At 34.1% G+C, this 21,143-nt stretch overlaps 1 long non-coding RNA gene across 2 annotated transcripts; it reads right to left on the reverse strand.

Annotated features, from left to right (window-relative positions):
- Positions 1-10,611: 10,611 nt before the first annotated feature.
- LOC121746227 lies at positions 10,612-20,183 on the reverse strand. Of its 2 annotated transcripts, XR_006038942.1 has the most exons (3): positions 20,098-20,183; positions 19,868-20,008; positions 10,612-10,652 (listed from the first exon to the last, which is right to left on the reverse strand). It is a non-coding gene; the product is annotated as an uncharacterized LOC121746227 (long non-coding RNA). The 2 variants fall into 2 exon arrangements; XR_006038941.1 differs by lacking the exon at positions 10,612-10,652 and having other exon boundaries at positions 19,857-20,008.
- Between the last annotated feature and the right edge of the window lie 960 nt (positions 20,184-21,143).

The following is a 21,143-nucleotide window of genomic DNA, read 5'->3' on the forward strand; positions in this document are numbered from 1 at the left end:
TGAAAACGGCTGGGGCGTTGGTCAGCCCAAATGGCATCACGACGAATTCATAATGGCCATAACGAGTGCGAAAAGCAGTCTTAGGCACATCCTCTCGTCGGACCTTTAGTTGATGATACCCTGATCTCAAATCCATTTTCGAGAATACGCCCGCTCCTCAAAGTTGGTCAAACAAATCATCAATCCTTGGCAGTGGGTACTTATTCTTCAAGGTCATCTTGTTGAGCTCACGATAGTCGATGCACATCCTCATTGTCCCATCCTTCTTCTTAACGAACAAAACTGGCGCTCCCCACGGTGACACACTGGGTCGAATAAAACCCAAGTCTAACAGTTCTTGCAACTGAATCTTCAACTCGGCCAACTCCTTAGGGGCCATTCGATATGGTGCCTTCGACACTGGCGCAGATCCGGGTTCTAAGTCGATGGTAAACTCCACTTGTCTGTCGGGCGATGGTCCATGTAAGGTTTCAGGGAACACATCGGGAAAGTCTCATACTACTGCCACGTCTTCCACTTTCAACTCTTTCTTCTCCTCTCCGTTCAAATACACTAGATATGCCGGACACCTTTTTCTTATCATCGTGGTTGCTTGCATAGCAGAGATTATGGAGGTTCGTCGGTTCATGGAGATTCCATACAAGATGGTCGGCTCGTCACCAGGGGTTTGAAAAGAAATCTGTGTCTCTTTACAGTGAATCATTGCGTGGTTCTTGGTAAGCAAATCCATTCCCAAAATTATGTCAACGTTCTCCAAAGGCATGACGTGTAAAAGTCGAGCTACTACTCCTAACTCTCCTAACACAAACTTTAGTCAAACAGTCTTAACTTGGATATGAACCGATTTTGAAATATAACAATTGGTTATGATCATCCCCACGGAGCTTGGAAGAACATAAGATAGGTCATGAATATGGGATGAAATCAAATAAATGTCAATTCTCATAGTTGGCTACCAAAAGATAATTCAGTTGTCCGACCAAATTTGAAAAGTCCACACGGATAATGACTTAAAGGGTTGAGGAAAAGAAATGATCAGTTGCATGAGGATTGAGAAATGCAGACAGTTGTCACAAAGCGGTACTGATCATGGTTCAAGGAAAATCATAATATGGACTAACAAAATCACATCAATGGGTTAATAAGTTTGTGAAAGGCAATCTAAGTCAAAGGGGCTATTGAAAACAAAAATCAAGTGGATTAAGTTTGTTGAGGCAAGGAACAAAATGTAGGCCTTAACTTCATTTTGTAGAAAGAAAGGTTCTATTATGGAAATGATATATGAACTGAACCAAAAAGAATTTCACTCTGTAAGAAAGAACTTGACACAGACATGGTGACAAAATAAAAGGCTGAACAAAAGTTCGAAGAAGAATATCCCATAGGAAAACATGTATGTGAAACATGATTATATTGAAGGACGAAACTGCAAGAGGCCTTAGGAATGAAGCTCAATAGCAAAGGCTCACAGAGTCAAAGTATGGTCCGTATAAATAATAGGTCAAAGAAGACTACAATCAATCCAAATGTCCAAAGTTATGAAGGCAACACCACTTTCCAAGAACTGAGAGTGAGTTATGACTCAATGGAGGAAAAGAAACAATATGCATCACTTGCAAGGGGTGAATGAAACAAGCTGTTAAATAGACAATGGCTCACGGCTATTTGAAAGGTCCTGAAAGGTAACTTCTTATAATCCAAGTAAGAACTGTTGATTAGAATAGTTTGTTCCAGCTATTAAAGTCGCATCTCCTTGTTCATCTTTCGCACGCCGAAACTGGTAACATCGCTCTAAGAACTGTGGATCCCACGCTGAGATTCTTCGTGTCATTGCCACTAATAACGATAGTTGAAATCCATATCTTCATAAAATTCTTTGCCTGTCATAATGACTATCCTCGTAGGACATGGTTATCATCCTCGTGCTCCTTAGCAGGGTATGGAGATCACCTCCATCGTGCTTCCACTTACACAAGATTAAACCATACTAATTTAAATCGCGAGTATGATCGCTTGTCGTTGCATAAAAATATCTCTTAGCATCGGTTCTTCGTGTCTCGCACCTTGACTTAAGCGTTTGCCTCAACTCTCATATTCTCGTACGTTCCATTGCTCGGAAAAGCAATAGTTAAGTTTTCAACTTAGAACTACGATTCACATGGTCAACTAGGCTTATATTTTAGGTACTCTAAGTTCACCATACGATTCATCATCTCCTAGATCATCATCTAACGTAATTCATACCTCAAGATAAACACACCACATTTTCACATCCCATAACAAAACACTTTCGAACTTCACAATTATATTCAAAACTTTTGAAACAAAATTTCCTTACACTTTCGCACCTCATAACATACATAACGTCACACTTTCATAGCTCAATTTTCCAAACGAAAAAGTTATTATTTTTTTTTGTGTCGAAACTCAAATTTTTTTTTAACCATTCGTGAACACAACATTTTCCATTGATCAATAATTTTCCCAAAAGAAAGAACTTACGTGTTTTCATTTAAAGTTCAAAGATATATATATATTTTCAAAAATTCCAATAACTTTCCACAACATAAACATTTTTCCTCAATCAAACTCCACTAGAACAACTAGTCATTAAATATTGTAAAACATTCCATTTTTTTACATGTCAAAACACCATGCGAATCTTTCAAAGCTCACAACATATTTAAATGCATTCCAAACAAAACACTCATGCACTTCACATATGTGTTTGAAACAACATTTTTAGATTACTCATTTTTTTTTCTCGAAAATTTCAACATTCTCGCAACAACTCATCAATTTCCATCTTTCATGTAAAACACTCCATCTTCTTATGTTCACATGCTTACGTCATATCATTTCCACACATATAACACATACTTAGGTCATCATATCAATATCGCTCATGTCTCACATAATCGTACCATGACAATATCTTATTCACACATACAATACGTGATTAAATCATATTGTCAATTCATGCTCATATTCCACATGTTCACACTATCACAATATTGTATTCACATATATAACACGCGCTTAGATTATCATGTCGATTATACTCATATTCCACATAGTCATATCGTTACAATTCATCTTTACGCATAACATTCATTCACATGCGTACACTTGCCCAAAACAACGTCATCATGTCATCATCAATTTCATGCATTGATCTCACATGCTTTCAACAACTTAAAACATACCTCACTTTCCTTGGTTGAGCGTGATGCTTTGGATGTTGAGCCTCGCGACACTTCTAGTCAATAGGGTTCACTAATCTAGACTTATGGTAAAAGAAGATTCTCGGACCAGAGCGAAAGAACGAAGCTCTGATACCACTCTGTCACGACCGCCCATACAAGGGTACCACAACGCGGCGATCGTGACCGACATGCATGGATAACAATTTAAAAAGAACATCATGATTAACTTAAAGGAAGAAAACAACTTAGTTTAAAGAGTTTAAAGTTAAAATTTTAATTTGAAAAGACATAAGGTAAAATACTTTTAAAAAGGACAACTGAAAAAAAAAATAGACTTAAGAAATACACCAACTAACTAAAGTTGAACAAATACTTAACTTAAATCTCGAAGAATAAAATTTTAAAAAGACAACGTAAACACTAGTTTAAAACTCATCACCACCATACATGTTCACACACAAAACATAAAGGAAAGATTAAGTCTTGAGTCATAGTTCAAGTTATAGCAGCGGAAAATACGGTTTAAGGAGAGTCAAGGACGACGCCTATGTATGACGACACAACGCATCCTAAGTACTTAAGCCAGCTCAACATCCACCGCAACATCCCGCTCAACCTGCACATAAGAAAATAATATGCAGGGCTGAGTACTTGTTGTACTCAATGGGCTCATGCCGAAAAACATTTTATATTAGTTATGTCATCCATACCAGTGATCTCGAGTTTTATACGTAGTAAAGAAATATCACGAGAAACACAAAAATATTCAAGTCTGGCCAGACAATTTATCTCCCCACTCTTCACATCAATCCATCAATCACATCACAGTGCGACGATAGTGTGGCCACACTATTCGCCCACGAGACCGGCCGACTTGCAAGGACGGCTCGCGATCCCACCAGTGTACACAGCCCGATAGGGTTTACGGCCCTACTCGGACCCGAATTCGTTTCACAACACAGCCATATAGCCCAACGGAGTAAACTCATACGAACTAGGCATCAGGCACACAATCTCATAACAAAAAAACAACATGGCATGACATAACAGTTAAACCACCCTTATATCTACACATAATATTTTTCGGAAAAGTAAAGAGGTTTGAAAAGAAAGCCCACCTCGTTCGCTTAGCAATTCACAACCCAACTTAGCAACTCTCGATCCTCGAGTTCACGAACACACAACACCCTTGTCAACGACAACATAAGTCAGCCTCACACTTCAACATATTACTATGCATGTCCTATCGTCTCTCTCTCATCGTCTTTCTCAATCCCCCAACCCAACATACGTCAAAAAGGTGTAAAGACACACGTATCGCATTACAACTTATCACAAGTGCTTACACCATTTAGACACGTTCCTTGGACATACATGCATCATAGTTATTTTAACAAGGCAGAAAACTGGCAGAACTGCGCGACCGTTTTGTAAAAATTACTATAAATTCACCCGACCTCAAAAGAAGCTAAATTTTGGTCACAATACAGAAGACACATTCAAGTTCATACATGAAAATTTTCACACCGAAATCACGTCATTTAGTCAGTCATATCACATGTTAAACTCTCTGGTCGTAACATACAATTTCCGACAGTGTTGCGCAGTTCATTTGAAAAATTCACCATAAATTCATCCGATGCCCAAAAAAGCTGAAAATTTAACACGACTCAGAAGACACTTCAACTTTTCATATAGTTCAAGAATCACATCAATCGGAGGTCATTTGGTGAGTCAAACAGAAAACGAAACATTCATGGCGAGAACTCACGTTTCTGGCAGATTTGCGCAGTCAACTTAAAAAATTTATTAAAAATTAATTTTTCGATAAAACAGGCTGAAATTCACACGAGACACAGAAAACACCTTGAAGTTTACTCAGTAAAAATTTCATAGCAAAATTCGTTCGTTTGATGGGTCAAATACAGATCATAAGTCACTGGTCGTGCATCACAGATTTCTGGTTCAAGTTCGAAAATAGGGTTTTTAAACTTCCACAATACAACCACCGATTTTTCATGCTCGAAAACACATAATCATGCTTACACGTTCCTCATACACATATTTGCATACAAACTCATATTATTCACCCAATAAATCGATCCAACTCACATGATTTCAAACAACAACGCCAAAAACAACAAGTTCTTACGAAGCACACTTTCCCTCCCTTTAAAACTTGCGATCTATCGAACCTACACCCTCTACATGCATGTAGGACTCAAGAACATGGTCAAAACGGATAGGATGATAAGAAGTGAACAATATACCTTCTTTGACACAAAACGAATCGGTAGAAACGATGGATGAAGCGATTCGTCGGAGACTCTCGAAAATAACTTCAACGGATTGCAAGAACACGAGTTGGATGGAGGATTTTTGGAGATGGGAGAGTGGGAGAAGAATGAAGCGTGTGAGAGAGGGAGAAGAGAGGGGGCGAAAATTGTAGGGAGAATGGGGGCTAGGGTTTGTTTAATTGCTATTTATTTGCTACGTTTAATACATGGGTAAATTAAATAAATAAATTGTGGGGAATTAAAATATAGGCTAACAAATAAAAATCCCACAATTAAAAGAATAAAATAGGCTTGTGGGAGGTGAGGGAATTTTGAAAATTCCATGTGCACAACAAGGAATTTATTTGGTATCTTCTTGGAGAATATATTCATAACTTAGGAAATAAATATAATGAATATAAGGGAACAAATAAATTAAATCTCCAAGTAGGAAATAATAGGGGTGGGGGCCGAAAATTCTTGGGTCATTGCACAAGGATATTATTTAAATCCCCAATTAAATAGAATGAGATTTAAATTTGGTAATTTCTTTATGAAAAAGGCTCCCATAAAATAGGTAACAATTATTTAAATTCCCACAAGGAAAAATATAAGCATAGGGGCGTGTGATATGGAGGAGAATAGAAGGAAAAATATTCACACCCCCAATTAATTAGACATAGGAATTTATTTGAAAAAAAAGGATTCCACAAAATAGGAAACAAATAAAATACTCTCCAAAATTTATTGGAGGGGGCCGAAAAATTAGGCTCAAATAGCCAAGGCAAAAATCCCAACTCTCTATTTATTTTGGGGTGAAGAAATAAAATATAACATGATTTAATTGGATTAAATTCAAAAGAAGAGAGTCAATAAAGCACCAATCAAATGAAAAATAATCCAATCTCCTATTGGAGATTTTCGAAACTCCCAAGGATAAAAGGATGGAGTTCAAATTTCATGTAGTGTAATTTAAGGTCCATTGGTTTGGATTTAATTTGGAATAATGTCCCAAAACAATTAATTAAATCCACAAAAAGAAGTACTATTTCAATAATTAGGGAGGGCCGAATTTTTCAATGAATTGACTTGAGAAAGAATAAATGCATGATCCTATTAATTATTTCCCCTCATTGGAAAAAAAAATAAATAAATAAAAACTCAAGCTCATCATTCACATTAACCACGACAATTTATTTCACGCAACTCACTTAATCACATAGAAACAAAAGTTTCATAAATTCCAATAACGTATTAAAAGAGTCACAAAAGTTTGGGATGTTACACTCCCAGACTTCAAATTTCAGTACGAGTCTTGTCGCGTGTTCCCTGACCTTCGTAGACTCCTCCAGCATGACTTTTCGGATGAAAGTAGAGAGTCCCTCTTGTAGACGCCTCGTCATGGGCCTTCCGGACGTAGTCGTATCAAAGTTTGAATCTCTCGTCTCTGATCCAAGTCTAGTTGTGCTGTTGTGGTGCGTTTGAAATGTGATTTTGTTCTTCCTTGAGTAGTCTGTTTCATACCAGATTTGTTGTTTGTTTTGGGTGAGGAGGAAAGGCTTATCCTTCTCCTTGCATCTATGTTCATATTGAGAGTTGGTGTTGATCTGTAGAGCTTCTTTGTTAGCCTATGAGCAATGGTGGTTCTTGCCCCTCGTCCTCTGTTTATTTGTTGTTGATGAGTAATGGATCAGAGGGGGGGGGGGGAATTGTTGGTTAAAATGATGGTTTGCCTGGCTTGTGGCAGGAGTTGTGGTTGTTGAAGTTACTGAAGGACCTGATATTCAATTTGGTGAAGAAGAATCTGTGAAGCTTACTCATACTCGCCGTGTCTGGTGCTAAAGGGGAGTGAGATCATTTTTAGTTTTTCTGCATTTGGGAGTGGAGATTTTTATGTTGCACCTGTAATTGTTGCAGCAACTCCAATTCCAGCAAAGTGATGGCTTGCAATTGATCAAGTTGGATCTTCCCTTGACATGGAGTTAGAATAGTTGATTGTAGTTCTCTCTTAGTTAGATGCTTCTTTTCCAAGATGGTAGCATTTGTTTTGCTTCCGTCTTGAGGGGGAGTGTTGAAATAAAAAATAAAAATATAATTAGTTGATATTGTTTTCCTTTATTAGTTAGTGTTTAGCAAATTTTTTTTGTATTTGTGCGTATATAAGGCCTTCTTTGTATTTTGCAATTAACTTTTGGAAAAATGTAGTCAATAATGAATTCACGCTTTTTCTTCTTTTCTTAATCGTTTTTCTCCTTCAGTTCCTTTCATCGTTTTTTTCCTCTCTTCAGCAGTTTCAATCACTTTCCCCAAATCTGCAGATTTCAATTCCTCATTTTCAACATATTTTTTGGATAATTTTATATGTGAGACATTTGAAGGGATTTTACATTTTCTACATGGTTTCAGAGAAGTAAGTTGGACATGGAGCTCTTTATGGAAAATATTTGAATAAAGACATTTGCCCTATCTTTTTTTTTTAGATTTTCATGATCAAATCGTTGAAAATGGTAAGCGGGGCTGAAGGGGTTGGCAGCGGAAGCGTGCATGAGATCCGATCACATAAATTTGATCTATTTAGCAGATTATTTAGACAAATTCTATTCGCGTAATTATCACATGTACCATGCTCATAACTTGAATTAAAACATGCTTTAGCATATAAAATCCCTAAAACATGCTCACTACGGAATTAGTCAATTTACCTCGTTGATTCAATCAAGAATCGATGATGGCTTGCTCCGTCTCCACGTGAAGATCTTCAGTACTCGACCTCTGATCTTCTGACTAGTGTTCCGGACTATATACTGATATTTGTGTGGGCAAATCTCACCAGAATACTAGGACTCGAATAATGAAGACTGAAAGAGCAAATCGCACTATTTTGGAAAGAAAATGGTGTATGCTGATTGTTGCTGGTTTGGGGAAACATTTCTGGGCAGAAGCAGCCTCCACAGCAGTTGTGTTGTTAAATAAATGTCTCACATCAAGCCTAAATGGGGATATACCAGACAGCAGATGGTTCGGCAGGAAATGCAGCTATGAAAATTTAAGAATATTTGGCTGCAAAGCCTTTACACATATCAGACAGGGAAAGCTTGAAGCAAGGGCCATCAAATGCATAATGATGGGCTATCAACCAGGTATAAAAGGCTACATGCTCTGGTGCATTAAGCGGTAGTCCTCATCCGTCGCATCAATGGGCCTTTTCTGAATACTGCACAACTTGCTAAACTCATTTAGGAACTCGTATGGACACTCGTTCCTACGTTCAGAGAACGTCGGTAGAATGCCTAACACATTTTTCTTAATATCGATGGCTCTCTGACAAGGGTTCATAACTATAGTCTGGGCTGGCTCACCATCTAGATGGGCAGTGAGCGAACCGATATCCCGATCTGGATCGACTATGTGTGCCATGTCTCTGATCTCTGCCTCCTCTGTATTTGTTTCTGAAGTTGACTTTGGATCCTCCTTTCCTGACGAACTCCAATCGTCATCACTCTCTGAACCAAACGGAAATGGATCTCCCGTAGATAATCCCGATCTGGTGATGACCGCAGATGCTGTGTCCCTGACCTTCCAAGTACACTGATCGTTCCTCCACCCAGATGAGTTACACCAGTGTCCAAACCGTGACCCTCTGCTCATAAACTGCAAATTAAGAGAAAGAAAAACAAATCAAAACTATATACGACAAAATCTCTAAACACAATCATAAACTACGCCATCCATCCCCGGCAACGGAGCCATTTGAAGCAGCATATTTAACCGAAGATTCGTCTGTACTTTTATATTGGGTCGAGCACTTAGGTCCAGAGAATCCGCTAGATCACAAGGTCTAGGAACTCAGAGGATCCTAGAAGTCTCGGTTGTCGGACACACAAACCCCCCGCGCTTTCAAAAACCCTCAACCAGCTATACTATGGATTAGTATATGGAAGCAGGGGTCGATCCCACGAAGATGGACGCGTAAGAAAGCATTTAGGAGACTCTGGGCAAGTTGTTGGCTGCTGCCACGCAATTTTGGGTTGAGGTTTGACTACTACTAGACCTAAGAACGAAAATCAGACACTGGACCTAGGAAACTGAAAGCATCATGCTGACGCCGAACATCCTTATAACCACGAGATCTCAAACTAATTTCCTAGACCAAGTAAAGAACTTCCTAATATAGCTAGACAGAAAGCGAGTAAACAGTGGGGACCATTTTCCAGAAACAGAAAGTATGGAAGAAAAGCTGCAACTAACAAACTAAGAATTTAACTAACAATGACGTGCATCTCATTACCTGAATCAAATGCGAACATGAAGAAAATATAGCACAAATCCAGATTCAAACAAAATGTAAAAGTTCGGACGTCGAAAACTTGCAATTAGCCGGAAATAGAACAGATCTACATATACTAGACGGAATGAAACAAAAACACGAAAACCAAGCATCGACCACGACCAATTCCTGTTTCCGATCCAGACGTCGGATGCTTAATCCACTCCGGATCCAAGCATTCCGAACCAAACAACTAACAAAATCAACTCCATAACTTCCGATTCAACAGATCTGCCCCGATCTACACAAGCTTCCAACAATTCTGCTCAAACTCAATAAACCAACGCGAGAAATAAACATCCAGTTCAGCAACTACGTTAAACTCAAAACAATTTGCATCCATAATCGAAATCAACAGCAGTAAAGTAAATACGGAAACAGAAAATGCATAGATAACGAGAATTCAACAGAAAACAGGGCCGAGCTTCAAACAGCGAAGCTCGGTGAAATTCACGACGACAAATAAAACGAAAGCAAATAATTGTATCTTCGCCCTACACAAGGACGATGTTACCCAACATCAAACAGCAAATGAAATGACCCGAACCCCTACAAATTCCCGAACAGTCCCCCCAAGTGTGTGGAAGTGAGTGAGCTAAGAGAGCCAAGAGCAAAGTGGCCAAAAAAAAAGTCCTCCCCCCTCATTAGATTTTATGCTCTCTTCCTTATATAGGTGCAGGTTTGATCTTCTAGAAGCCTTCGCAGAAATCTCCATTCTGCTCTTCAGCTTCGTGATCTCTTCTGTCTAGTCATTTTTCTCCACAACGCTCACTTATTCGCCAGATTCCGTGGGTCATGCAATTGTCCGCTCTTCTTCCTGGACCTGGCGAACTTTCTACACTCCTAGCTTAAAAAGAAGTGTTAGACCCCGTAAATGCACGAATTCAACCCTTTAATCAATGCATGAAATTAGCCTTATCAGCGGCACATACTACAAACAATAAACATACTATAAATAAAATATACAAACATACACAAAACACATGTACAACAATAATACTTTCATACATTGCAAACGCTACGCTACATATACTAAAACAAAATACTCTATTTATATACTACACAACAAATATATATATAAAATTCAAAATTTATACATACGTGGCACCTACTACGCACACTCACTACAGACCAATTTATACTACACATAAAATTCACAATTTATACTACGCACTAAATGGACTGCACATACAACCCACACTCACTACGTACACAAAATACACAATTTAAAATACTATACAATAAATGCACACATAATATACACGATACATACATGACACGTACTACAAATATTAAATACTTTATAAATAAAATACACAAACACAATATAAATAAAACACACTTCATACACATTGCGCACTATATACACACTATACATACCACAAATATTAAACACACTATAAATAAAATACACTACACATGTACTGTAAACATACATGCCTACATTGCACACACTACATGTAGTAGCACAAAATACACAATTTATACACTATACAACAAATATACACATAAAATACATAATTTATACATACGTGGCACATATTACAAATATTAAACACAACATAAATAAAATACGAACACAATATAAATAAAATAAAAAAACATTAAATGGACCGCACATACTACACACATTATATACTAAATACACACTAGTACACAATTCACAAAATAAACATACTAAACATCACTATACAAAAATAAAAACTTTACACTATAGGCAAAATACACACTCTCCACACAAAATACGCAATACACACACTACACTACACACACACTACACAAGATACATGCACATACATTAAACACATAAATATAAAACAAACAATACACACTGTACACGAAAAACTAAATATAAGTATTATAAAACATACTATACATACGCGACACATAGTACGAATAATATTACACACACTATAAATAAAATACACAAAACACATGCACAACATAAATACATACACAGATTGTGCACACACTACCGATACTATTACAAAATAAACTATTTATACACTATGCAACAAATGCACAAATAAAATACACAACTAATACACACGTGTTACATACTACAAACATTAAAAACGTTATAAATAAAATACACAAAAAAAATATAAATAAAACAAACAATACACACAATATTATAAAACATACAATACATATGTGCCACATACTACAAATACTAACACAAAATACACTATACAACAAATGCACAATTAAAATACACATTTTCACACATGGTACACACTACAAACATTAAACATGATATAAATAAAATACACAAACACAATATAAATAAAACACACACACAACTCAACGACACACTGTAAAAAAAATGAATAACACTGCATACATACTATTAACTATACATCATAGCACATAATACACATTGCGCACCCTCTGCACATCACACATATACGCACACTTTACACACATACATATTAAACAAAAATTACACATTGTACACAAAATACATATACAAAACACAAACATTACAAAAACACTACACTCAGTACACGGCACATACTACAAACAGTAAACATACTATAAATAAACAGGGAACATCATTTTTGGTCCACGAACTTTGCCAAAGTATCATTTTAGGTCCATGAACTTTGAAAATATCATTTTAGGTCCGTGAACTTTGAGTTAGTATCATTTGAGGTAGTTTTTACTATTTCCAAGTTTTTATGGATGAAAATACCCTCAATACCTTAAAATGTATATATTTTTAATAAATTTATCATATACTCATATTTTTTTATAAATATCTTTACAATATATTTTTGATAAATTTTCTAAATATAATTTGACCTTAAATATAATCACTTAATTTTGTGAGATGCAAGTAAAATTGCTTCTTCAATTTTTTATATTAATTTTTTTTAAATTCAATAAAGAACTTTTCTTGCATGTCACAAAATTAAGTGATAATATTTATGGTGAAATTATATTTAGAAAATTTGTCAAAAATATATTGTAAAGATATTTATAAAAAATTAAGAGTATATGATAAATTAAATAAAAATATATACACTTTTAAGGTATTGAGGGTATTTTCGTCCAAAAAAACTTGGAAATAGTAAAAAGTACCTCAAATGATACTAACTCAAAGTTCACGAACCTAAAATGATATTTTCAAAGTTCACGAACCTAAAATGATACTTTGGCAAAGTTCGTGGACCAAAAATGATGTTCCCTCATAAATAAAATATACAAACACACACAAAACACATGTACAATAATAATACTTACATACATTACAAACGCTACGCTACATATACTAAAACAAAATACTCTATTTATATACTACACAATAAATATATACATAAAATTCACAATTTATACATACGTGGCACGTACTACGCACACTCACTACAGACAATTTATACTACGCATAAAATTCACAATTTATACTACGCACTAAATGGACAGCACATACAACCCACACTCACTACGTACACAAAATACACAATTTAAATATACTATATAATAAATGCACACACTATATACATGATATATACATTACACATACTACAAATATTAACTACTTTATAAATAAAATACACAAACACAATATAAATAAAACGCACTTCATATAAATTGCGCACTATATACACACTATACATATCACAAATATTAAACACACTATAAATAAATACACTACACATGTACTGTAAACATACATGCATACATTGCACACACTACGGGGAGTAGCACAAAATACACAATTTATACACTATACAACAAATGCATAATTAAAATACACAATTTCACACAATGTACACACTACAAACATTAAACACGATATGAATAAAATACACAAACACAATATATATAAAACAAACTTCATATACATTGCGCACTATATACACACTATATACACACTATACATATCACAAATATTAAACACACTATAAATAAAATACACTACACATGTACTGTAAACATACATGCATACATTGAACACACTACGGGGAGTAGCACAAAATACACAATTTATACACTATACAACAAATGCACAATTAAAATACACAATTTCACACATTGTACACACTACAAACATTAAACACGATATGAATAAAATACACAAACACAATATAAATAAAACACAAACACACACAACTCAACGACACTATAAAAAAATGAATAACACTGCATGCATACTATGTACTATAAACCATAGCACATAACACACATTGCACTCCCTCTGCACATCCCACATATACGCACACTTTACACGCATATATATTAAAAAAAATTACACATTGTACACTAAATACATATACAAAACACAAACATTACAAAAACACTACACTTAGTACGCGGCACATACTACAAACAGTAAACATATTATAAATAAAATATACAAACATGCACAAAACACATATACAACAATAATACTTACATACATTGCAAACGCTATAGTACATATACTAAAACAAAATACTCTATTTATATACTACACAACAAATATATACATAAAATTCACAATTTATACATACGTGGCACCTACTACGCACACTCACTACATGCATAAATTTCACAATTTATACTACGCACTAAATGGACTGCACATACAACCCACACTCACTACGTACACAAAATACACAATTTAAATATACTATACAATAAATGCACACACTATATACATGATATATACATTATACATTACACATACTACAAATATTAACTACTTTATAAATAAAATACACAAACACAATATAAATAAAACACACTTCATACACATTGCGCACTATATACACACTATACATATCACAAATATTAAACACACTATAAATAAAATACACTACACATGTACTGTAAACATACATGCATACATTGCACACACTACGGGGAGTAGCACAAAATACACAATTTATACACTATACAACAAATGCACAATTAAAATACACAATTTCACACATTGTACACACTACAAACATTAAACACGATATGAATAAAATACACAAACACAATATAAATAAAACACAAACACACACAACTCAACGACACTATAAAAAATGAATAACACTGCATGCATACTATGTACTATACACCATAGCACATAACACACATTGCACTCCCTCTGCACATCCCACATATACGCACACTTTACACGCATATATATTAAAAAAAATTACACATTGTACACTAAATACATATACAAAACACAAACATTACAAAAACACTACACTTAGTACGCGGCACATACTACAAACAGTAAACATATTATAAATAAAATATACAAACATGCACAAAACACATATACAACAATAATACTTACATACATTGCAAACGCTATAGTACATATACTAAAACAAAATACTCTATTTATATACTACACAACAAATATATACATAAAATTCACAATTTATACATACATGGCACCTACTACGCACACTCACTACATGCATAAAATTCACAATTTATACTACACACTAAATGGACTGCACATACAACCCACACTCACTACGTACACAAAATACACAATTTAAATATACTATACAATAAATGCACACACTATATACATGATATATACATTATACATTACACATACTACAAATATTAACTACTTTATAAATAAAATACACAAACACAATATAAATAAAACACACTTCATACACATTGCGCACTATATACACACTATACATATCACAAATATTAAACACACTATAAATAAAATACACTACACATGTACTGTAAACATACATGCATACATTGCACACACTACGGGTAGTAGCACAAAATACACAATTTATACACTATACAACAAATATACACATAAAATACATAATTTATAGCACATATAGAAATATTAAACACAATATAAATAAAATAAACAAACATTAAATGGACCGCAATACTACACACATTATATACAAAATACACACTAGTACACAATTCACAAAATGAACATACTAAGCACCACTATACAAAATAAAAACTTTACACTATAAACAAAATACACACTGTCCATACAAAATACGCAATACACACACTACACTACACAAGATACATGCACACACATTAAACACATAAATATAAAACAAACAATACACACTGTACACGAAAAACTAAATACCAATATTACAAAAACAAACTATACATACTCGGCACATACAACACTACAAATAAAATACACAAAACATATGCACAACATAAATAAAATACACTACACATGTACTGTAAACATACATGCATACATTGCACACACTACGGGTAGTAGCACAAATTACACAATTTATACACTATACAACAAATATACACATAAAATACATAATTTATAGCACATATACAAATATTAAACACAATATAAATAAAATAAACAAACATTAAATGGACCGCAATACTACACACATTATATACAAAATACACACTAGTACACAATTCACAAAATGAACATACTAAGCACCACTATACAAAAATAAAAACTTTACACTATAAACAAAATACACACTTTCCATACAAAATACGCAATACACACACTACACTACACAAGATACATGCACACACATTAAACACATAAATATAAAACAAACAATACACACTGTACACGAAAAACTAAATACCAATATTACAAAAACAAACTATACATACTCGGCACATACAACACTACAAATAAAATACACAAAACATATGCACAACATAAATACATACACACCTTGTGCACATTTCAGATACTATTACAAAATAAACTATTTATACACTCTACAACAAATGCACAAATAAAATACATAACAAATACACACGTGGTACATACTACAAACATTAAACACATTATAAATAAAATACACAAACACAATATAAATAAAATAAACAATAGACACAATATTATAAAACATACAATACTTATGCAGCACATACTACAAATACTAATACAAAATACACTACTTGTACATTATACAACAAATGCACAATTAAAATACACAATTTCACACATGGTACACACTACAAACATTAAGCACGATATAAATAAAATACACAAACACAATATAAATAAAACACACACACACACAACTCAACACATAACACATATTGCACTCCCTCTATACATCACACATATACGCACACTTTACACATACATATTAAACAAAAACTACACAATGTACACAAAATACATATACAAAATACAAAGATTACAAAAACACTACACTCAATACGCAACACATACTACAAACACTAAACATACTATAAATACTAATACAAAATACACTACTTATCCACTATACAACAAATGCACAATTAAAATACATAATTTCACGCATTGTACACACTACAAACATTAAACACGATATGAATAAAATACACAAACACAATATAAATAAAACACAAACACACACAACTCAACGACACTATAAAAAATGAATAACACTGCATGCATACTATGTACTATACACCATAGCACATAACACACATTGCACTCCCTCTGCACATCACACATATACGCACACTTTACACGCATATATATTTTAAAAAAATACACATTGTACACTAAATACATAAACAAAACACAAACATTACAAAAACACTACACTTAGTACGTGGCACATACTACAAACAGTAAACATATTATAAATAAAATATACAAACATGCACAAAACACATGTACAACAATAATACTTACATACATTGCAAACTTTATATACTACACAACAAATATATACATAAAATTCACAATTTATACATACGTGGCACCTACTACGCACACTCACTACAAACAATTTATACTATGCATAAAATTTACAATTTATACTACACACTAAATGGACTGCACATACAACCCACACTCACTGCGTACACAAAATACACAATTTAAATATACTATACAATAAATGCACACACTATATACATGATATATACATTATACATACTACAAATATTAACTACTTTATAAATAAAATACACAAACACAATATAAATAAAACACACTTCATACACATTGCGCACTATATACACATTATACATCCACAAATATTAAACACTATAAATAAAATACAATACACATGTAATGTAAACATACATGCCTACATTGCACACACTACGGGTAGTAGCACAAAATACACAATTTATACACTATACAACAAATATACACATAAAATACACAATTTATACATATGTGGCACATATTACAAATATTAAATACAATATAAATAAAATACATAAACATTAAATGAACCGCACATACTACACACATTATATACAAAATACACACTAGTACACAATTCACAAAATAAACATAGTAAAACCACTATACAAAAATAAAAACTTTACACTATAGACAAAATACACACTGTCCACACAAAATATGCAATGCACAACTACACTACACACACTATACACAAGATACATGCACACACATTATACACATAAATATAAAACAAACAATACACATTATACACGAAAAACTAAATACAAATATTATAAAACATACTGTACATGTACATACTGGACACATACTATGAATATTACACACTATAAATAAAATACACAAAACACATGCACAACATAAATACATACACACATTGTGCACACACTACAGATACTATTACAACATAAATTATTTATACACTTTACAACAAATACACAAATAAAATACACAACTAATACACACGTGGTACATACTACAAACATTAAACACATTATAAATAAAATACACAAACACAATATTATAAAACATACAATACATATGCGGCACATACTACAAATACTAATACAAAATACACTACTTATACACTATACAACAAATGCACAATTAAAATACACAATTTCACACATGGTACACACTACAAACATTAAACACGATATAAATAAAATACACACACAATATAAATAAAACACACACACACTATACATATAATGCACATGTTGCTCACTATACAAAAAACACGCACTATGCAACACACATTCTATACACACCATACCCACACAAGACATTACAGTGTGCACATATAAACAAAATACATGCACTACAAACATACATACACAATACATATATTGTACATAATACTTACACTATACACAAAATACATACTCGTACATTATACACAAAAAAAAACATACCTAAACAAAGTACACAAAAAATAACACCCTTTATGCGCCCATTACAAACAAAATATACCCCCCACTGTACACCATATACACAATATACATGCATTACACACAAAGTATACTTACACTACTACACAAAGTATACCAATACCTATTATACACTACACGTAAAATTCACACACTTATTATACAAAATACTCATAGTGCCCACACAATAAACACACTGCACTTCACACAATATACACAAAATACACAAAATGTATACACTGCCGGCACTACACAAATACACACACTTTACACATACAGAAAATACAGACACCATAAACACACTTCATGATGAATGACAGAAAAGTTGAAGCATCTGCGACATCTGCCAGAAAGTTAAAAGATGAGAAATTGGAGAAAGATGAAAAACCTTGACTTGCTTCAGTATGCTGTCGAGGGAGATTAACGACACTAGCCTTGCATCTTCAGCAGAAGTGGAAGACATTACAGTGTGCACATATAAACAAAATACATGCACTACAAACATACATACACAATACATATATTGTACATAATACTTACACTATACACAAAATACATACTCGTACATTATACACAAAAAAAACATACCTAAACAAAGTACACAAAAAAAACACCCTTTATGCGCCCAGTACAAACAAAATATACCCCCACTGTACACCATATACACAATATACATGCATTACACACAAAGTATACTTACACTACTACACAAAGTATACCAATACCTATTATACACTACACGTAAAATTCACACACTTATTATACAAAATACTCATAGTGCCCACACAATAAACACACTGCACTTCACACAATATACACAAAATACACAAAATGTATACACTGCCGGCACTACACAAATACACACACTTTACACATACAGAAAATACTGACACCATAAACACACTTCATGATGAATGACAGAAAAGTTGAAGCATCTGCAACATCTGCCAGAAAGTTAAAAGATGAGAAATTGGAGAAAGATGAAAAACCTTGACTTGCTTCAGTATGCTGTCGAGGGAGATTAACGACACTAGCCTTGCATCTTCAGCAGAAGTGGAAGGACTCCGAATAGGTGCAGCGCCACTTTCTAAATTTAACATCTCTGCGTCGTTTTTCATTTGTTGTAAAATCTGATTCGAGTAAACAGCGTTTGCAGAATTTCAGTATTTGAGAACTGAGGTAACCAAGAAAAAGAGATCCAGCGCTCTATAATACAGACCTTTCTTCTCTTGTGATCAACAGATTCAAGAGCTGAACGTAGCTTAGCTACTTGAGTAGAGTCTTCCGCTGCTTCAGTCGCCAAAGTACCAGCAATATCCTTATGGACCAATATAACCGTAGATATCAGTATGTGAACCATAACAAACCACATTACTGTAAACAATATAAAAAAAAGCATACAGTAAAAGATCTAGATAATGGCACTCTGTCCGTAGCTGCACAAAGATGGGAATCTAAAGAAAATGGTAAGAACATACCTTCAAATGTTGCAGCTGTGAAGTATAAAGACATCTGGAATATTCAGATAACAGCTGTCCAAGAGCATCGGTAGTCGGAGGCTGGGCAGCACCAAGTCCAGCCATCCAACCATCCATTATTGCTGTAGAGAGAAGTTCCAGCTGACCAGTTGCTCCTGCAGCTGTGTCATCAGCAATGGAAAGGAAATCATTGATTGTTGCTTTGCTTCTGAAATGACAAGGTTAGAATGGCCCATCCACTGTGTGTGGATTTGTTGCTTTGCTAATACAAATTACAAGGAAATCGTTTCAATTTAGTATCTTATTCAGGCTTAAGCTGTTAGAGAGGTGTAACTCATCTATACAGAAATAAAGAATAACATAAACATGCTAGAATGGAAAAGACATTAAATCTAGTGATGAGTACAAATGGAATCAAGAAGGAAAACACGACTAATTTACCTGATCAATTCCACGTATCTTCAGAACTAGAACTACTGATGACAACTTTGACTTCTTCTCTGGTTTTATATTTACTTTGAACCCTTGAATTCGGTCCCCAACCAGCATATTCCTTGAACTAGAATCGTAACTAACTAGAGATCTTCCAGCGCTCAACTCGAGAAACCTTACATCACGAAAGACATTTTCACTTTTACACTCGATGCTTATCATATTATAAGATTTCATGTTTCACTCAAGTAGAAAAATTTGTCTATTCAACTAGTAGATCGACACATGACACGGAGGCACCTTAATTGATTGTAGCTCCGGTTATCGAGCAAGCAGGGACATTATATAGAAAATC

Source organism: Salvia splendens, chromosome 1, assembly GCF_004379255.2.
Source record: "Salvia splendens isolate huo1 chromosome 1, SspV2, whole genome shotgun sequence".
NCBI lineage: Eukaryota > Viridiplantae > Streptophyta > Magnoliopsida > Lamiales > Lamiaceae > Salvia > Salvia splendens.